At 37.9% G+C, this 19,941-nt stretch overlaps 1 protein-coding gene across 2 annotated transcripts in view; it reads right to left on the bottom strand.

Annotated features, from left to right (window-relative positions):
• Window positions 1-19,941, bottom strand: part of GABRB2 (gamma-aminobutyric acid type A receptor subunit beta2) — a 193,812-nt gene that overhangs the window by 105,488 nt on the left and 68,383 nt on the right. The gene's annotated exons all lie outside the window — the stretch shown is intronic.

Genomic DNA, 19,941 nt, shown 5'->3' on the forward strand with positions numbered 1-19,941 from the left:
GGTTTAAGAGATTCTTTTAATATTTTTAACAGTAAATAAATTTTAATTCATTTCATTAACATCAAATAAGTAATACCAGAGTTTATCCTATTATCAATCTGATTGCTTTTGCTTTCAATGGAATTTTTCAAGTTCTTAAATTCAATAAAAATTAACATTCACATTTCAATCCTTTCTCAGGGTTAAAAGAAATGACTTTTTTTTGTTGTTACATAACACTTAGGTGAGTTTCACACTGGTTCACAGATTTTTTTTTTGACATGTAGATACAACCTGAATTGCCACTAACATATATGAACTTGTATTATGCAGAAGAAAAATTTCCAAAGGAAATGAAATTAGGTCCATTATGAGTATACCAAACACCCGTGCTATTTACGTAAACTAACAGAAATAATCCCTGTCTTGATAAACTGGAGGAAAGGAACATCATTTGACAGAATCATCACAGAGGACATGGAGGTACAAGGGCACACATATGATAAAAAGAAGAGAACCATTAGCAGACGCCTGGCTGCGTAAATGCAGTGAGGTTTGCAATCGCTACTCTAGGTTGTGGTTCACACTTTCTGCTGATACATATTCTTGGCAACTAACATCTGTGAACTAGTGACATAAATAAGAAAAATAAACTGACTAATGATATCACAGAAGCAATGAGTTTCTACTCATGTTTTAAAAATAAAGTAGAAGAGAGTGTTTTTCTCACATCAAAAACATTCATATTTACACCAGTGTTCTACATTTTTAATGCTATAATATATTTCATAAAGCTAAAAAAATACATAAATGTTTTCTAGTTGATGTTTCTGAGGCATTTCTGTCTCCTTTTGGATTAAAGCAGAAATTCTGCAGCCAAAATAATCCACTTGGAATCGTGATCATACAGACCAGGATGAGTGACCTGGGACATGTGACTTACATTTTCTGACACTTGGTTACCCAGAAAAAACTGAATTAAATACTTGCCATCATAATTTGTTATGAAATGATAAATTTAGAAAGAAATCTATAATTCACAAAATGTTCTGTAACTTTTGTTATTACTACGTGCTAATGAGTAGACTCAGTATTAACTCATTTGACCAGTGGGTCTTTGGTATTATCTGTATGTGCTTGTATACATGAAGAAATATAGAATAATCACAGACTTAAAAGCAAACCAGGCTGTAAAATATGGTGTAAGTAGCTTTCAACCACATAAATATGCAAAAATATGCCACATGTGTACTACAGTTCTATTTGATAGATTTGAATACAAAAGACAAACATGCGTCTGTCTGTTACATGTAAAACAAACCAGCATCTTTTCTAGGTGTTCTGTGAGAACACCTAGAATCATAACTGTTTTTGTGTTGTTTGTATCTTAAATACTTTGCCAGGTGTCCGGCACATGTCACTAACCTCAGATTAAAATAATAATAATAACAACAGCAACACAAAGAAAATAAGGTCATGGTCATAAGCATCCTCAAATGGAGGACTTTGAAACAATTCTCTATATTAAGTGCCAGATTTATTTTAAAAAATTCTCAAATGAATTTGAAAGTCAAAATTATCTTTACATAAGAAGCTACCTGGAATCTTATTCAGAAAATCCCAGTGAGAAGCATAAAAATTGATTCTTTTGGACTTTCTGATCTATAACAGGGTTGGGTTTCTCCAGGAATAAGTCAGAACAACAAAAATATTTAATGGGCATTTCATGAACATGCCTTTCTGAATTCTGATAAACATCCGTAAAGGGCTTCAAGCTACTCAAGGCCACTACCAGAAGTCTTTGAAGGGAGCCCAGTAAAAACTCATCATGCAGGTGTCCTGATTAAGTTTTAAGACCAATGTGAATACATGGAGATAGTTCTGTCTTCGAAGGGAACAATCAATGATGCCTCCAGAATGTACCTCATTGACCTCTGGCAAATTCTCCAGAGTTGAGGGTAGAAAAGTGTCTTCTCTGGGACTGAACACTATTGTATGATAAAGGCAACTTGTGCAAAATGCTAAAATCCTGACTGGGCTAAGAGATCTTTGAATAAACTCTTTACTCGTTAGGCACTGGTCACTGTCATCCAAAAATGATGTGCTATAAAATACTGACACAGTCACTTAAAGGCATCCATAAAATCAAAACTACAACAGCTATGCCGGCATTTTTGTACCAAAACCATAAGATACATGTAATAGTGTCATTATCTGAGATTTGATGATGCTACCATACCATCCCACATTTGAATATGGCCAAAGATAGTTCATAAGCAATAACAGATGCCTTTGCCCCTCAGTAAACAGGAAGAAAATTCAGAATCATATTCAACATGACGTGTTTCAGGCCTTTCAGCAGACTCTTCAAGAGGCGCTTCTGGAGCCAGACTACATGGTTAAACATAAATCTTCACATGTGAGAAATTTGCTAAAACTTCAACCAGAGATTATAAGAAAGTAATTTTGAACCTCTACTTTGCTTGACTTCCTTATCTAGATAACCATCCATATTCCACAAAACATACATGTTTTCTAAGACCCTCAGAAGCCTTATCTCCAACTATATTTAAAACATATTGTTCTAATTCACAGCATATTTGTACTTTGTTCAAAATATACATTTATTTAAAAGCACAACGTTCAAAGGATAAAGAAAGACTGTAGCATTGGTAGACATCATTATTAGAGGAAGTCAGGATGTTAAAAAGGTCAGTTATCACAAAATATATTTATATGTAATTTTTCTAGCTGTAAAAGAAACTAATTAAAAATGTCAGCTAGAAGGAAAGATACAACTACTGAATTTAAGCACAAGAGTACGAATGAACTTCGGAAAACTTCCAAGGAGCACACTTGAGTCACTTCTTCCAAAGGTACGTAAAATATTTTTGCTTTAATAATTCAAGAAGACTAATACTCTTCTGTGTCTTATAATCATTTCTAGTTAGGAGACTAATCTCTCACATATATCCTTCTTGTAACATGCTCTTGCTTCTTCTAGAGTAGGTAGAACATAGCTATAAAAGTTAGGTGATTTAAATTCTGGCATTCTTGCTAATAATAACGTACCTCATGTTAATTAATCACTCACAAAGTTCTAGACACCATCTAGTGTTACAGAATGTATCATCTTCCTTAATATGAAGAATGTCCTATTAATACAGTATTCCCTCACTTATCACGGGTATTACGTTCTAGACCTTCCTGCGATAGGTGAAAATCCGCGAAGTAGGAACCTTACATTTATTTTAGTATTTATATATATTTTAAGACTTCATAAAACCTTCCAACACACTTATAAACCATTCCCAGTCCCTTATTAACCTTTCCCATTCCCTTATTAACCTTTTCCACACTTTTACAAACACTACTTATGTTCTAAACATACTCTACACTCTTAAACCTATATAACTTTAACAACATATGTATACAGTACCGCAAAATCCCATGATATAGCAAAAAATCCGTGATAATTAAATATAATATTTTTTAAAATCCTGCAATACAGTGAGGCCACGATAAGTGAACTGCAATATAGAGAGGGACTATTGGATTCTCACTTTAAGTCCTATTACTATTTACATTTTGTAGATGAGAAGACGGAGGCGCCAAAAGGTCGAGTGATTTTCTCAAGAGTCACAGAGTGAGGGGTAGAGTTGAGATTTGAATCTAGGGTGTCTGACTTGAATCCATATCATACCTAACTAGTAAGCTACAACTAACCAGCTAGTTGACCTAGATAGAGTAATTTAGCTTCGCTAGAGGACTGGCCAATTTCCTTTATCCCAAATGACCTCGAGAATTCTATAATCCTATGAAAATATATTACGTGTTCTATGACCCTATATATTGTGTAATTTTGTTTTACCCACACATTCGAATGCTGTATTTCCAGCTGTGCATTCTGTGTTAGTCAATTATGCAGATAAGCCCACCCCAGGCAAGCATATATAGGCCTCTCCCCAAGGAGTCCCGCTTAATGTTCGCCCCTGATGGAAGGCCTCCCTCAGCAATTTTCCTGCCAGCCTGTGCTCTAGATTGACCTCCACAAGGCCTTCTGCTTAAATTAAAATCCCCGACACTCACACATAATTGTTTGTAAAAGCTCCTGACAAGTCCTTCTATGGTGTCACATGCGCCACTTTGCCCAACTTTGTAATCACCAAAAGAAAGTAAGATCGCTAGCAATCATGCTCCCATTTGATAAATCGTGTGTTTCAGATGAGAGCTATTTGTACTCTTCTGCAGCTGTTTGGCCTTCGGTGACTGCTTTTTTGGAATCTTATCAACTGGGAAGATACTGGGACCATTAAAGGGTCCCCAGACCATTTCTTCCTCCGCTCCTGTAAGTCTGGGATACCAGGGAGCGGATGGCAACCTTCCAATCTTATCTCTGGGTGGGAAAAGGGGGTGCCATTCTGTTGCTTTGTAAATTTGCCATTTTATCACATTCTTCTAAAATTATCCTGTTTTCAATACACCATCTGTTTCTTGCTGGGCCCCTGATTCGTGGAATATATTATAGAAGTGTATTTAAAATACGAGGCTTTTCTAGTTAGGCTGTCAAAAAAATTAGAAGCATTTCATTCCTGCAACCTTTGTCGTGGGATTTTAGGGACGAGGGATGAAGGTCCTTTCCACATTCAGTAAACTGCCTTCCTATGAGTTCAGTCTCAGGACATCATTGTCCACCTGAGAAGGCCTCTTCCTTCCCCTTAGCTCCTCCGCTCCTGGTCACTGTCTCATAAGTTTTATTTCCTTCATAATACTTGCCACTCTGTGAAATTATCCTGTGGATACATTTGTTTGTTCATTATTTTCTGAGTCCCTAGTGGACTCAGGGTCTATTGTAAATGAGGTTTCTCAGAGGTAGACCCTAAACGATGCCCAATAGGGATCATCACTTGTGAAAAAAAAGGGAGAAAAAGCAGACCCGGACAAAGGGAGGTGCTGACGCAGAATGGTCACCCAATGGCATGAAACTTCCAGTGGGGTATGGTTGTTAAGAGCAACCTTTACCTCCCCTCCCTTCCCAGCACACACACACGGGACACACACCCCACAACCCTCACCCACCACCGCCACCACACACACTACACACACTACACACACACCACACCACACACACACACCCCTTCCTTGAGCAGCTCCTCTCAGATGTGGGAAACACTGATCCAGACTCTACCATGCCCTCACATGCACTTTCCTTGGTAACAGGGTTTCAATTGTGACAACCTCAACCAGGAAAGTAAAATAGGTCCGACTGTTGTTACTGCTGCTGTTATTTTTAAACATGAAAACTGAATTGCACAGAGCTGCCATCTGTCGCATGCTGACAACTCACCTTGTACTTCTGAGTCCAACAAAATCCACACAACTCTGTCTCAGTCCTTTCTGCTACTCTGATCCCTAATGGCAAAAGATTTCCACCTAAGTGGTATCAAGATTAATAAACAGAAACCAATTAATAAATGGGGGTTCAGGGGGCCTGTAGAGAGAGCTCTCATACCCTAAAACTCGTTATCAGTACTCCAAACAGGAAGAGACGTGTTTTCTATCTCCAACAACAAGCTGTTTCTCAGCTCTACTACTCCGGCAGGAAGAGGGAGGATCTTCTCCTGGCAATCACACGGCCAACGAAAGACTTCTACAGGTCAGATGATGAAAAACCGCTACACCTGAATCCCCCAGTTTCCTCCAAAGGACATTTTGCTCACAACAGTCACAATGAACTCTCCTTTTCTACCACAAAGTAACCTTTCTCTCCTTTGTTCTTGGGACTTGTGAGTGGGTCACTGTTAGACTGCAGGTACCAAATTGTGATTCTTCGTTGTTCCCAAAGAAACCCATTTTGCTGGAGAACGATCTGACTTTCTATTTGTTTAAGGTCAACAATGGTATTTTTAGTATTCAGGAGTTAAATTTTTCACAAAGTAGACACCAAATATGTGGGAAAATGAGTATCACAATTAGAAACTACAGATTTGTGTTAGAAATACAAGTTAAGTCATGATGGTAACCACTTATCTAATCAGCAAAGATGTAAAGAAATGAGGATGTTCAGTACTGCAAGGCAGCAGACCCTCTCACACGTGCTGCGGGTAGAATTCTGAATGGGTACAAACTTCCTGGATGGTAATTTGGCAACATTAATCAAAACCCACCAAATGTGCTAATCTTTGTTTCTAAAATTTCACTTTAAGAAGTTAATGTGAAAACAAATAATCCAAAACTATATACAAGTATGCAATTTTACACTGAAAAAAATCTATATATCACATGCAGGGATATTAACATGCATTTTGATTTAGTCACGTGGCTCAATAAGAAAACACTTTGAGAGGAGTGGGGACATAGGAAAATATTCTCGATTTTTTGCAGATAAAATAGCATATTAGAAAGCAGTATAATTCCACATTTGTAAAAGGTATATTGAGTACACAGATAAATGATTAAAAGAATACTAAAATAAGACGTGGAAATATAGTTGGTTTTTATTTTCTTATATTTTCTGTAATTTCACTCTTTCTATGATGAATGTGTATTGTTGTTTTTGTTGTTGTTGTTGTTAAAAAAATTAAGATAATTCCCCCTATCTGCTTTAGTCTCCTCCAGGACTATTCATTGCTACTTGTTTATTCTATTCACGGTAACATTTGTTGATATATGAGAACATTTGCTATACACAGGATTACACTGCATGGGTGAAAAATTTGGTCAGTATGCTGTGTCAAATGCAGGTACTTCAATAAATTTCCTACGTCACTGAAATATTGGTGGATATGTCATCATTTGATTATGTATTCTTAAGATAGAAAAGATGATTAAAAGATATATATATGTATTTATATATATTATTGACACATAAATATCTTTTTGATGACTATATTCCTTCCATAAGATCTCAACAACTGTTGCCCTACCTTGGTTTTCTCCAGTGACTTGGAACTCTTTTTGAAAGGAATGTATTCCATCTTTGGAAAACTATGATTACTAGAAAGTTTTTCTGTATTTAACAGAAGTTTCAATTTCTTTCACTGTAAACTGTTAATTCATGTACTTTGCAGTTTTTTGTCTGGGGAGTGTTTCTCTCTTACTAAGTGATTCATTAGAACTTTTGATGTTATTTAGTTGTCATCAAAGTTATCAATCATTTATATTTTTATTTCTTAAACTGTTTTCTGTCTAGACAATCCTTCATCTTGAGATGAGATAAAAGATTTCACTATATTCCTATCTCTCCCATATTTTCAAATTTTATAGTGACTCTTAAATCCATCTGGAATTACGTGACATTTTTCATGAAAACAACAGGTGATCATTTTTATCTTGCTAGCAAATTGTTATTTTCTTCTCAAATGCAAAAACTAATGAGAATATGAATAATCTGAGTTTGCCTAATTGCTGGTAAGAATATTAAGTTGATTCAACCTTTATAAAGGGTAATTTGGATATCAGAACTTTTCATATGTTGGCAAGTAATTTTACTTTTAGGGGTTTCTCGGGGGAAATAATCAAAGAGGACAAAAAGCATGTACTGCAATACAAGAGTCTCCACCCTTATGAGACATGTAATAGCAGTGGTTTGCATGGTATCTGACAGACTAATATGAGTCTCCCATATACACAGTTACACCGATCAAGAACAGGTGTTTGGAAGCCCAGCCATCGCAGGCTCAGGTCTTGATTCTGCCTTTTGCTTGGTGACCTTGAGCCAACATATAAAGAAGTAAAGAAGAGCTGTTATAATGCAAGAGCTCCTTTTGAACTCCAGATAACTATTTATTCAGAATTCTATGGAAGCATAACCTTGAGAATATTAGCAAAAGAAAAAAACCTAAGTTTGGTTTGACTTGTAGAAACCATTTTATTTCTTCAGTAGCTTTTAGCTACTTAAGATTTCTGAAATGAGTTGGTGGCAAACACATGGGTCAGAGCAACTAAAAACTAAAATTCAGAGAGCTCCTTAAAAATGAAGTCTGATTAAAACAAACCAAAAAAATTCCAAGCTAAGTTAAAAAAAAATGTATTTGAAAGGTTCCCCCAAGAGCACATGTGTACTGCAGGGTTGTTGGAAAATGCAAGAGAAAAAGAAAAGAAAGTCACCTTGTACCCAAATGATGACACACTGAGGAAGAAGCTTAGTTGACTAAATAAAGAATTAAAGCAGAATAAAATGAATTATAATAATTAAAAATGTGGGGCTCACTTTAAAGAACATTTCAAAACACCCCCTAAGACTCACAAGACGATCACAGGCACACGTCAAAAAGACAATCTAAAACAACCCTGCCCCCCTCCGGTAATCACCACACTGCAGCCTGTGTCTATGCGCCTTTTTTCCTTAACCCCTTCCCCTTTCTCACTCCGCCCCACAATAGGCTGTCAGCCTGTTTTCCGTGCCTGTGAGTCTGTCTCTGTTCTGCTTGTTTATTTTGTTCAGCTAGATCCCACATATAAGTGGAGTCATATGGCCCTTGTCTTTCTCTGGCTGGCTCATTTCACTTAGCGTAATGCTCTCCAGGATGGAAGGAGAGTTGACTCGGGGTGGTGAACACACAATAAAATATGCAGATGATGTGTTGTAGAAGCGTACACCTGAAATCTGTATAATTTTATTAACCAATGCCACCCTAATAAATTCAATAAAAATAAAATAAAAGTCAATAAAACACTGTTATAACACATCACAAAATAACTGCATTTGATTCCTGGAAGGAAAGTAAAAAATGGTAACAGAAGAATCAGAAAGGAAACAGTGTATAACACTGTTTGTATACGAACGATTTCATTTATTCAAGCTGGGAGATGGGATCAGGGCTGGAAGAACGAGAGGATGGACAACAGAGTTAAAGAATGGCCGCATGGCAAACCCTTTCCCCAGTTTGCCATCCTGGTTGTTCTCTTTCTCTCTCTCTCTCGCTCGCGCGCGTCCTTTCTTTCTGTTTCTCTCTCTAGAAAAAATATGGCAAAATGTCTCTATAATTCCGTAAAATGTTATTGAGTATAAAACCCAATTAATTGGCTAACAAATGGCTGGGTGAGCTCTGCTGTTCTGGCTGAAGAGAGAGCAAACTGATTGAATAACAGCCTCGATTTCCATGGAGTGCTCACGGGAGTGATGATCGCCGTTCACGTTTTCTGCGATGGACCGAACGGGGAGCTATGGTCATCAATTCTAACGTGAAGGACATGGAGGATTTAGGTTAAAGAGAAAGATGACTTGGCTGATAGTGAAGGCTGTAAAATAACGAAATGGCTCCCCAGGGAAGATGGCAGATTTCATCCCTTTCTGGAGAGGAAGTGTAAAGAACAGGCTCATCTGTCAGGGTGACGAAGGCAGGGCTAACCAGGCCCACCGAGGGTGTCAGCGACAGTCTGTACTTTCTGGTTCACTGACAGCAGCCTCTACCTTCAATTCTCAGCAACTGGAGCAAACGCCTAAATCCTTCGCAGCCTCGTCACACCTTGGCTAATTTGGCTTGTAATGGATTTTAGCTTAATAAAACACACAATAACTTGAGAAGCTGCTAAATGTAATTAAATAACTAAAGAGTTGTCATACAGCCTTTAAACATTAAAGTATTCCAAGGCATGCTTAATGGCAACAAGCTCTAGGCAAATATATATTCCTGTCAGGTAATTACTAACAAAACCATTAAAGGCTATCCTCAGAGCACTGGGATGCAACATTACACGTTGGCTCTCATTTTCACGCTCAGAGTTCGCATTAGTGAAGGCATTTGTGGTGGTGTAACACTGTAATGATGATAATGAGTAATTATTTCTAGAGCAATTATTTTTAAGTGATGAAGATGTGTTGTATCACTGGGACACATTTGATTCGATATTTTCTTTCTCAGTAGCCTCTTTGTCTTCCCCAACTTCCTATCCCCCACTTGACTGTCTTTTCCTGGCAGGAAAATAACAGACCAATAATTACCAAATGTATGCGCTGTGTGAGAGAAATACTGTGCAACAAGCTAATGTCTGCTAATTTGGGTATTAAAGAGAATATAAGAATTTCAAGTTGGATAATATATAAATTTAAAAACTTAAAATTTGCAAGGTTATCATGACTTGGTCAATGACTTTGTAATTATAATATAACTGAATAACAATACAGAAGTGGACCAATATTAATCTACCCACAGAGGGCTTATATTCTGCATGGGGCCTGCTAAACCCTGGAGGGTATATTTCATAAAATTATTAAGATAAGAGTGGTGGGCCTTAAGAACCTTAAAATCAAAGCCAAGATACAACATAAACTGATCTAAGAAGCTATTAGCATTGTAAACACATTCTCATCATTGACCCGTATATGGCCCTCTTTTATTAATTATTTAGTTATCTTTGATAATGTAGTAACCTTTGGGCTCACCACCCATTATGGAAGCTAAGAAACTGTGACAAAGCCCTCATCGCTTTACATGGCTTCCTCCAAGCACCCTGTCCTTCCCAACTCCAGGCACCTGTCACTGTGCATCAGCAATTTGCAACCTTTTTCACCTCATGGCAAACATAAAATAATTACTACAATTCTGTAAAAATAAAAAAAATAGATATAAATATATATCTATTTTTTTTGCCAATCTGACCAAAAAAAAAAAAAAAAAGGATAATTTTGATTCTTTCACCCTAGACAGCTATTGTTCTGTTGGCTGTTGTCATTTTTTTATTTGAAAATCTACAGAAAAAAGGTCAGTACCTTGACTAATAGTCAGATATTTCATGTTTTAAAAAGTCTTGCAGCACACTGGTCAAAAATCACTGCTCTGTTACATATATTCTTCCCCCATTAACATCTAAGTTTTGAGTGTCACGTTTCGGATGTCTTATCTGTCTTTGTGTCAACCTAGCACGGTGTTGATACCTAATATGCATTTGCCACCACCACATATTATCCCGTGTTAATCGTGATGGGAAAGAGCAAAAGAGGTCAGAGTAGCAATCTTAATAAGAGCAATTACTCTTTACAAACAAGGTGCTATGCGCCGTGCTATGTGCCAAGCTATGTGCCAAGCACTGTATTAAATGCGTTACAAATATTCCTTCATTTAGTTCTCTCTCCATCCCCACCACGGAACCCTGCAAGGTAGGTACTAAGAAGCCCTGAGCTACTGAGGAGAGGGCTGAGGCTCAGCAGGGTGGAGCACAGCTGGTCAGTGATAGGGGAAGGCCCTGACGCAAGGCAGTCAGATTCCACGCCCACGCTCTTGACACGGCTCTACCGCTGCTCCGGGGGCCACACTATGCAACGATCTAATATGCACAGATGCCTCCTTGTATCTGGAGGCCTGAAGAAGCTCCGGCCTTTATCCTAGAGTTTTCAGTAGTTTTCCTTAGTTGTCAGCTTGTTACAATGGCAAAAATATAACGTCCTGATTACTGTCCCTTTTATGGCTAGTGGGAACAATCCAATGCGGAATTAATATCTTCCTCCAAGTACTGATGGCCATTGAGCCTTGTGTTGCCGTTTATGCTGCCCATAAGGGTGCAGAGAATGAGCAGCGTCTGAGTGAAACAGCTTGAGCATTTCATCACAGGGTGATTGTGATTTGAGTCATTAACCTATTCACTGGTTTGGTTTCCAAAGGGAAGACTGCTTTATTTGTTTCCTCCAGAATAACATTTTACCAAATGTTAACAAAAAATCTGGGGAGGTGATTTCCATAGGTTGGGTGATTTTTTTATCTCCTTTTCTTTTCTCCCCATGGGGAATAAGGCTGAAAATACCCCAGTGAAAGAAAACTATTTTATTTGTTCTACAAAATAAATATTTTCTCCAGTTTATTCTGGGATCTTTCCCAACAGTCTGGTAGACAAAGACATCTTTTCAGTGGCCTGAAAGTTAGAGGCCTAAGGTTCAGGACTCCTGACTTTCCCTCCCAGGATGAGAGTACTGATGCTTCAGTTAAAGCCAAGAATCTCAAAGAAAGAATGATGTCTGTAAATGCTTGACATAAAACCATGTGTTACTTGGGTAATTACTTCCTGGATTATGAAGTGAGAGCTGAGCTTCTTTAATCCAGCAGGAAAGCCTGTGTGCTCACTCCTAATGAAACCGGGAATATTTGAGTACTGCCTCTGACTGTGCTGTGTAGGGCAATGCTGTATATACAGACGCATTCATGAGCCTGTGCGCGGCATGTCCTCAGAGGGTTTCAGCGCTTCTTCCCTTTGCAGATGAGGCCCGATTCAGCGTGGACCCCTCTGTACTCACTCTCTGGGCCTGCGATGTAAGACCCACCTCTTTATTGGGAGTACAGTTGCTGTCTCCCCTGGAGTCTCTGACCTTTCACCTTTTCCACACTGGTCCTTTTGCACCTTGGGTTTCAGGGCTGTGACACCCACTATCATTTGGTTGAAATCAATGGACCTGAGGATGACTAGAGATCCATCTAGCTGGCAGTATAGGAGGCCCACTGACTATTGAAATGTGATGAGCCAGCAACATTTAAGAAAAAGGAGGTGGGCAGATTTTCTTTTCCTCTTTGCATGTTTTTATCTTAAAAAAAAAAAGAAAAAGTCAAGCAACACATGGCAACAGACAGTCCCAGGTTATTTCCCAGGGCTACCAAACACAGGCCAATTCCAGTTCTGAGGCTAGAGAACGGTGAAATTATGATTGTACTATTTTTGATTTGGATTGGACATATTTCCTCATGTGAGCAGACAATGATGATGCCGAGACACCAAAAGAATCTGGCAACAGCAACACCAAACCTTTGAGGAGGAGTCAGGAGTTTGGGATCTTCTCTGTCCTTTGCTATTAACTGTCTGCATGATGTTAGGTACAACCTTTTCCCTTTCTGAACACTCCCTTTTTCTCCTTTAAAACAGGAGATGAACTTGATGATGTCAGAAATTCCTTCCAAATGCATTTATTCTAATCTAAATAATATTATAGGAAAAACGATGGGCAAACATTTTCTCTAAAAAAATGCTGACAGCTCTTTAAGGAGGATGTATTCTATAAAACCATATTATAGGCATCTTTCCCCGCAGAGGGGGAGTACATAATGATGATTTTTCCTGCTTAGAGGAACTGAAAAATTCTGGAGAGCAAGGTCTCATACTCTGGCCAGGAGGACTGATCGTCTTAATAAAATCTGTTCTCTGCTTGACAAAATACATTCACTCAAAATCTCTATGAAAATGAATTAAACCAATTAGGAAATCCAAGTTAAAAAGTGATACATTAATGTTTGATAGACGACATTTCAGTAGGGAATGGCTCCTCAGTTATTCACTTGCCTAATATCCTGTGGTAAAGCTTTAGGAGTAGAAGAGGGAGACAAAATTAATAAACGCTGCCTGTCCAAATTCATTACAGGCTAACATTATCCTTTGCCATTTTCCCAATGACAGAACATACATAGCAGGAGGTGGCTGAATTGCCTTCTGCTTCCTGCTGAATCTTTCTTTAAGAATGTGAACCTTTAATCAGAAGTGACATGTTTCTGATCTAATGTTACATACGGGAGGTATATAGACATATGAAATTAAGGGCTCCCCCCTCACACCAAATGACGAACAGTTATTTTTAGATGGGTCAGCTACTACTGAAAGAGGAAGAAAGTCATTCCATGTATAAGAGAGGTCCTAATAAAATCAACAGCAGTACATCTCCTAGGCCATTTATTTAACCAGTGAGACGATCAATTACAACAGTACAACTCTGAGATTATAAATTGTACCACAGATAGTTTTGTCTGTTTGTCACTAAAGTATTACATAGATTATAAATAGTAGTCCTGCATTGTATTGTAACAACACTTACTGTACCTTATCTCAAAACCTATATTAAGTAAAGAATTATACCCCAAATATGTCCTACAATGTTTAAAGTCTGATGGTGAGAAGGGATATATTGACATGGCAAAAATATTTATGATACATTCATTGTAAAATTTAAAAATCACAAAATAGTATGTATATTAAGTGAATTTGTTTTATATGAAAAACTACCTATATGCTTTTTTATTGTTTTACTAGAAAAAATATCTGGAAGAGTATAAAGCAAGGTACAGGTTAGTGATTACTTCTGAGTGGCAGAATGAAGGGTAATTTTATTCATAAGTTATCTGAATTTTCTAAATTTCAATATTAAATATGTATCACCTCGTAATAGAATAGGAGCTTTGTTTTAATTGTTTGTTGAAGAGTTTTTAATAATGTGATAAAATGTTTATGATATAATGTTAATGACTTGGCATAAATAATATGCAGTCCATTTGGGATCAGATTATAAGTTTTAATAAAAATATACTTGTTATGCTCATAAAAGATGCCAAAGTTGATAATGCCAGACATGATTTTGTTTTTGCTTTCCTAATCAAGATTTTTTTCAGACATAAATGCAATTGCTAAAGCACTGAAATATCATGTAATATATTGCTGTATGCATAACAAGGTGGAAGTCCTAAAAATATTTATGCCATGCATTAGCAAAATCATAAGAATATGGGATTTTTGTTGCTAGAATAAAATTTAGAAGTCATTTAAATGAGTAAAACCACTAATTTTAAGACTAGAATAGAATATAGGTCTCCTGATTCTCTGTCCAATGCAATTATTTATTAGTTTTTTTGAAATCCAATAAATAGCTCCTTTTTAAAGTCAATAATGGTCTAAATTATAGGTATGTAACATTCTTTATGATGTCATATGAATACGAAAATTGAACCTAATTTTTTACCTGCTAGTACTTTTGCTGAGTTCATTGACAAAAATTCCTATATTTTTCTTTCATTTTTCCTTGAAGTGTTCTGAAAATCATTTGATTGGGCCGATTTCATTTTAAGATAAAATAACAACTTATCTGTTTGAAACACTTGCTTTCTAAATTACTAGGAATTTCTCAGTCTAGTCAACTTAAAAGTCCTTTGTCACCAATTCTACAGCTGGGATACTCTCAAGAAAATATTCTTCCCCGACTCCTGTATATCCTAAAAGAAATTTCTAAATAGAATCATAAAAGACAGGAAGTATTTGATTTTATGATCAAATTGGTACAAATGAGCTATTAACCAGCCAAGAGTGAAGGTGAAAGTCTATATTCAAAAATTTCATTATCCTTTAACCACAAACTATAAATTTAAGTTTGAAAAAAGCATTACTCATAACTTGTCAGAATTATTTCTGTATCCTGCAGATCTTTAAATCAGCTGAGAAAACAGATGGGTGAGAAGACATGACGAGAATAAAAGGAAAGGCTTGGTTTAGGAGAAGGCACACAGCGCTTGGTCCCTGGAGACGACCGCGCGCACGCTGCCAACGACGCACGGGGCCAGGGCTACAGGCAGCTTTAAAGGCTGCCCGGACCGCCCGGTTCCCAAGCCAGGCTTCTCATCCTTGCTCAGGGTCTCCCGCTGCCAAGTGCAGTGGCTGGAGCAAGCGGGCTCCCCTCCAAGTTTGTTCTCAACACTGCTCAAACCTCCTTCCGGTTGTGTGTAGCAGTTCCCTTGTTTTACTCTGGACACACCTGCCTAAACCTTTACCATTCTCGTCAGTTCGCTTGCTCACTCCCACTCTTCTCGTTCTAGAAAACAAATGGAGGGTCTTACTTCACAGAACCATGAAAAAAATAGCAGGGATAAAATCCTATAATACGAACTACTACCTTGCTATTTAAAGCTTTCCGTGTCCCATTCTTCTATGTATTTATCAGATATCCCCAGCATTCATTCATTTATTAAATAGTGACACTGAACACTTACTATCCACTATTTACTGTGCTACTCTAAATATATAATTTCATTTTCTAGCCTGATGTTTGCTTGTAAATTATTTTACATCCATTGATCATGGATTCAGAGGATGACCAGGCTGTAAAAAAATTGATAGTATCTAACTCATTCCCTCCTTTTACAAGGAGGGGAACCCAAAAACCATAATTTATTTACAGAAGATTACATGTTTAAATTTCAGTCACCTTCAAAGCACTCTCCATTTGATACAATACACTTATTGAGACATTTTTTCTGTTCAAAACAGGTTTTGAACTCAATTTTGGTGACTTTTTAGTGCTGCTGCCAGTATTTGGTTCCCTTTGAGGGCTTTTCTCATTCAGGGAAACAATAAAAGTCACTCAGGTGAGACTGGGTGAAGAGGGAGGGTAGGGCATGGGGGTCATGGCGTTTTTGGTCAAAAACTGCTGAACACTCAGTGCAGTGTGGACAGGCGTGCTCATAAATCACCAATCATGAAATGGGCAAATGCGCTGAAAGAGCCTTTAAAAAAAAAATTCACTGAAGCCAAACGCAGCCTCTCACCACAACACTTGCTGGTAAACTGATACAGAATGTACGCCTACTGAGGGAAGCCTGTATTACAAGGGGCTCGCCCTCCAGAAGATAATCCTGGGTTGATTTGGGTCCCCCCTTAAATGTGAGGACTTTAAAACATGAAAAAGATTCTTAAGGTTCAACAAGAAGTCAGTGACAAAGTCCAAACTAAAACCCGAGTTCCATTATCATTATATAGTGTTAAGAAAGTTGGCTCATTGCCCAGTCCTGCTCATGTATTTCACGGCATTGTGTTAGAACTCGGACCCTGGTACCTCTGAAACGGTTATCAACTTGAAGAGCAATGAACTAACTGAGAGGAAGCTGCTAATAGGTTTTTTGGTGATGGGGAAACAAAAATCCAATCAGAACAAAAACTGTTAAAACCTAGCTTGTAAAAATAACACCTAAAATATTTCCCATACTTTTAAATCTCAATCTTTACTTTCTGAACTCCCCAAGGCCACTGCACCTTAATGCAAGTGAACGAGGAGCTGGGCATGATCCTGAAAACTCTTGCTATTGGAACACAATGTATCAGCATACTAGATTCAGCTCCCGCTGAGACAGTCAGAGGTGACGCACAGCCTTGCAGGAGGACAGTTTCACAAGGAGGTGATCAAGGTGTTAACGGAAGAGCTGTCAACACGCCTTCCTGGGCTATAGCCTAGCCTGGGGGTCTGTGTTCACGGTTCCCACCCACTGACATCTTCAGGCGCATCTGTTGAAGGTAGGCATTGTGTACAGATGACTCTACCTCCAAGAGAGCAGAAGTAGCATTCCTTGGCTGCGGACTTTTAGTCTTCGGGGATATTTTCAACACGATGTAATAGAATCAGAGAGTCCTAGGGCTCTAAAACACACTCTTTTTTTCTTTTCCAAATTTTATCATAAGAATTTTCAAACATACAGACAAGTTAAAGAATAATACAACAAACACCTACAAATCCACAATAAAATTCAACAAGCATTAGTATTTTAATACTACTTTCTATATCTTTATTGTGTTTTAATACCTGAAAATTTCACTGGAGAGAAACCCTACAAAGAAGCTCACTCGCATCCTCTGAATGACCTCCGCTCCCACCGCCTACTCCCATCAGTCTTTGTGGATCTCAACAGGAGGGAAGGCTAAGCCTTTCGCTTTGCCTTGAACTCATCCATCCATTCATGACATTCATCTCAGAGACCTTGTTCTACCTGATGGCTTGGATAGTGCCTTGATATTTAAAGCCTTTCCTAACCCAGCCTTCTCTGTCTAGGCCTTCACACATGCCTTTCAATTCAGACCGATGAACTTGGCCACTAACAAATTCTTTACAATGATCTTGCCTGTGCCCCAGAATTCTACGCAGCAAAAAAATCATCCCTTGGGAAACTGGGACAGGTGTGAAGCTGAGACCTAAAGCTGCATCTCCCATAGAAGACTCAGGCCTGTTGTTCTTTAGGGCCTTATTTTATCAGTCAAGAAAAAAGTGTGAACCTATGGACTTCATGAAAGCTGTTTCCAACTATCTTTTCTTTATCTCCTTTATCCCCACTCTGCGGGCTCTCAGGTGATTTCTACTATTTTATTCCCATCTTGCCAGTATCTAAGGAGCAGGGCAGAATGGAGATGGAGAGCGTCTTTGTGTTCAAATACAATACTATGCTTTCCTGTGCATAACTGTGAAACTTTGTACACAAGTTCCTCAGTTTTTTCTTGTTAGATGGATAAAATAATAGTGCCTACTTTGTAGGGTTCAAGTCAATATTAAATAAGATAATGTAAGTTCTGGCATGGTAACAAGTAAATGCTAAGCCCTTTAATAAGTATTAGCTACTGAGTGTAATATTATTATTAGTTTAAGTGTGTCAATGCAGCAGCCACTACGGAGCAGAGACACAAGATCAATTTCTAACGACTATCAGCAACAGAGAATGACCGGGCTGGGAGGTGGGTAAACAGGAAGACAGGATGAGTAGAACTGAATTAAGGATGGTGATGGCAATTTTAATTGAGTCCCTTTTATTTACCACAAATGAATCGCCTTGACTTGTGAAAGAAATATGTGGTCTCCATTACATTTCCTGCCATGAAACGAACTGTGCTACTTATCAGTAAAAACTAGAATGAGACAATTGTAAATATCCTGAAAAACCTTATCAATTTCAAATTCAGAATTAATAATACAACTGATAAAACAATTACAATTCAGAGCCTTCTCTGTCCAGAAGGCTTGATTTTATGCATGTCAGGTGTGTTCAGGAACCTGCGTGTTTTGTCAACAGCCCCTGTTGGAAGTGGGGGTGGGAGCGTGATGATTTCCTATTGTTGTGAGTCTGAGTTACAGCTATTATGTCCAGGGCATCTTAATGATAAGAATAAAATCATTAGTTTTATCTGATTATGGGCTTACCAATATAAATAATACATATTTATCATCTACATTGGTTCTCTCTTTTCCCTCAATTCCAAAGACATGGTGACTGTTGATTTCCCATGCATTCAACTTCATATCTGTGCCTTTAGAATTTAAGGACAACCTTTACTGTGTTTATTGAGGGTGTGGGTCAGAACTAAAATGGGACATTTATAAATTTCCAAGTCATCTCTCTACCTTCAGTGGCTAACACAGGATACAAACAACTCCCTCTGCCTCACCTTCTCCCTCCCAACCTCCTGTGACAGTCACAGGTCATTTTCTCTACACATAGGATACATAAAAAAGTAGGCTTAAAAAGGCTCTAAGACAATGCACCCATTAGGCATGCTGAATACAGTAGACAATGAAAATGAGATATTCCGGGTAAGAAAAATGTTTGAGTGAGGGTCATCCCAGTGTATTGGTTAAGAGCTCTGGCTCTGAACTTGGAAGTGTTCAGATCTCATCCTCACAGCTTACTTTTTTTGTGATCTTAGGCAAGTTGTACGTGCCTCAGTTTCTTCATCTGAAAATAAAGATGATAACAGTATCTAACTTATAAGGTTGTTGTAAGGACTAACTAAACTACAGGGTGGAATAAAAGTAGGTTTACAGTTGTGAGTACCTGAAACACAGAATTTCTTTGTTATTATTTATTAATTATTGTGTTATTTTCTATACAATGTAAACCTGCTTTTGCCCCACCCTGAGCATTAATGTATGAAAAGTATTTAGCTGACTTCTAACAAGTGTTCACTAAATAATACTACTGTTATAATCCTCATTATTATGGTAAAGTCACTACATATTTATGTAAAACAATAGATTAGAGGCAATGAAACATTTTGGAATTTGTAGTTTCTTCCCCCATCCTGCAGAGGCATTCTTTATATTATAATGTTTTCAGAGTAGGATGTCTTTTCTCTTCATTTTTAAAAGAAACTATTGATTTCTTTAAATACAAAACAAACTTGCAAGGAAGAAACTGTCTTATTTTGCAACTGATGCTCATCCAGAAAGCAGAACCTCACCACTTTTTTCTGACTTACAGGCGCATTTTATAGTGTAAATTCATTCACACTAAAGCCAAGATCAGGGCTTCGCTGGAAAGCCTACTGCTCCGCGGAGGGCGAGAACACATCGGAACAACTAGACCCGGTTCATGCGGCCGAGGAGCCACTGACGAAAGCACATCTGCCCCATTCAAACAAGTCTCAGGCATTTGTCCTTTTCTTCCCTTCTAAGGAACCCTTGTGTGTCAG

The sequence above is a fragment of the Furipterus horrens genome, unplaced genomic scaffold (genome assembly GCF_987537825.1).
Source record: "Furipterus horrens unplaced genomic scaffold, mFurHor1.1.pri manual_scaffold_10, whole genome shotgun sequence".
Classification (NCBI taxonomy): Eukaryota; Metazoa; Chordata; class Mammalia; order Chiroptera; family Furipteridae; genus Furipterus; species Furipterus horrens.